At 56.3% G+C, this 2,519-nt stretch overlaps 1 pseudogene; it reads left to right on the plus strand.

Annotated features, from left to right (window-relative positions):
• Window positions 1–1,537: 1,537 nt before the first annotated feature.
• On the plus strand, window positions 1,538–2,515 carry LOC121602730 (annotated as a pseudogene).
• Window positions 2,516–2,519: the final 4 nt, after the last annotated feature.

A 2,519-nucleotide genomic window follows, 5' to 3' on the forward strand; every position in this document is an offset into this window, starting at 1 on the left:
GCTTTTTTTGTGTATGCCTTTAGAATAGCAACATCCTTTGGCTGGCGTGCTAAGGAAGCCTTCCCAGACCGACCGACGGTTTACGGTTTTAATGAAACAGCTTCTTAAGCTCGGGCTCTTTCCAATTTCCGGCTGGCCGGAGAAAAAGGCCCGACTCGTAAAACTTGGGGGGGGGGGGATGGTACAGTTTGTACAATTTTTTGGCACGAGTCTCGGGGTGGGCAATTAAGAAGAGTCTGAGAAAGGTGGTGGTAGACAACTGTGTCGTTTCTTAAATTGCGACCCAAAATTATTCATCATTCACCGAGTGTTTATGTAATTGAAAGTAAATTTTTAAGGCTTTTTGGGAGTTTAGAAAAAAACACAAGCGTCAATTTGAATTGCACTTGCTAAAACCACCCCACAAGGCCTGCAAAATGCTTCCCACACTTTATGGGGGTTAACAGTATAAACTGGTGCATATAAATCTTCCCTTTTGCCGGAGTGATGTGCATACCTTTTCTGCATCTTAAAATAAACGAACCGGGAGCTTCTGACGCATAGAAATTGACGCATTAAAACACTTTCAAACGAACTCTGCCCGGCCCGGCACGCCAGATGAGGATTCATTTCCATTCCACGAAACACACGGACGAGGGGCGGGGGCCGTAAATGTAGGTCACAACTGCTGACTGCTGCACGTACGATGAGTTTTTACACCAGAGACAAACATACAGCGAGAAAGAAAGTCATCGCTGTGGGATGGTAAACCCTGTTTGGCTATTTGTTGATAATTAGGTAAATGTCTTGGGCAGCCTACATGCTTGGGTGAAAGAGAGTGAGAGAGAGATCGCACTGGGAGTGGGTGGTTAAATGTGTGAATTTTATGACACATATAACGGAACTCAGGTTCCTCTAACTCTCGTAGTGCAGCGTACTGATGTTTGTCTTCTTTTTTCCCCCTTTTTTATGAACAGGTCATGTGTTGAGAGACACCCTGCTTCTCTGTAAAGCAAACAAGAAGCTGATCGTCTGGCAGTGGTTGTACAACCACACCAACGACGACGACGACGACGACGACAACGACGACCGCGGTGCAAAACAGTAGCGGGGAGCATTCACCCCGTGGTACAGCCGGCAGCCGCGGTGCCACCGTGCAACCGCCGAAAACGGCGCTCAGCGGCAGCAGCATCATACTGCAACGGCGGCATCGACGCGGGCCCTCGCCGTCAGCGCAATCGGTCGAAAATGTGATAGACCCATCCGCGGACGGACGCTCCGGAACCTCGATCGGGCAGCAGATCGCCAACTACTTTCTGCGCATCCGGCGCAGCCGCTCGTCCCACGCCGTCACACACACCGCCGATCCGACCGGTAGCCGGAACCGGACGAACAGTAGCGGTACGGGCCAGCAGCAGCAGCAGCAGCAGCATCATCACCATCACCATCACCACCGTCCAACGTCGTACGGTGGGCAGCTGACGAGCTCGGCAAGCTGCAGCTTCGGCAGTCAGCACGGCGACGGTGACGAGGACGACGAGGACGCGCGCGTGGGAGGAGAAGCAGCGGCTGCACCAGACGGTAACCGTGGGCAACAGCACCCAGCCGTCCGCCGGCATGGCCGCCACCGATGGGCAGATCATACTGGCCGCGTCCCGCTTTGCGCCGGCAACACCGCCCGCCTACCTGCGCGACTTTGCCAAGTGCGATCTGCCGGCCGTCGGCAAGATCGTGAAGGCCAGTACTACAGCCTGGCGTGCCGACCTATCGAATCCGTCGCTGCAGAGCACGGCCCTGTTTCTCAACGCCGGCCGCAAGTACCAGATCCTCGCGCAGCCGATCAAAATCAAGGAGGGGCGCAAAAACACACGCACGTCGGCACGAAGTGCTGATACGGAGACGTACCCGGGGGTACTTCGAGCTGCTGAGCGAGGACGGCCGGGTCGACGCGCTGCATCGAGAGCGTGCTGGAGCTGTCCCGGCGGCGCAACTTCCGCGTGCTGGTGCGCGAAACGGTGCGCTGCAACCACAAACAGCAAGTCCTGACGCACGGGCGAAATACTCACCACGATCTCAGACAATGGCAAGTACCTGCAGTGGCGCACGTCAAGGACGAGGTCGTCAGCCTGCCATTAGAAGCCAAAGCGAAGTTTCCCCGATCGCGAAGGAGGACAGCATCAGCGGCGTGCACACGGTGCGCAATCTGCTCAGAAGCGCGACTGCCGGTGACGGTGCGGCTGGTGCACGGGGCCGCACCGAAGGGGCTGAAGCAACCGTTCGTGCCCGAGCTGCGGCTGCTCGGGTGCGTGGAGGTCGATGGATATTCGCGCTGCCGCTGCAGAAGGACATGGATTTGGTGTCGGTGCCGCTGAACGCGAAGATCACAGATATACAGCGGGCGAAGAACATGGAGCAGCTGGACCATTTCATCGAGTACTCGCGCTTCCTGGACAAGGCGCAGCGGCTGCTGGTGGATGCGCGCGACCGGCTCCAGATCATCGACCTGAAGCTGACGGACAAGGAGAAGAAGGACTCGGCGA

This window comes from Anopheles merus, unplaced genomic scaffold (assembly GCF_017562075.2).
Source record: "Anopheles merus strain MAF unplaced genomic scaffold, AmerM5.1 LNR4000590, whole genome shotgun sequence".
Taxonomy (NCBI): Eukaryota; Metazoa; Arthropoda; class Insecta; order Diptera; family Culicidae; genus Anopheles; species Anopheles merus.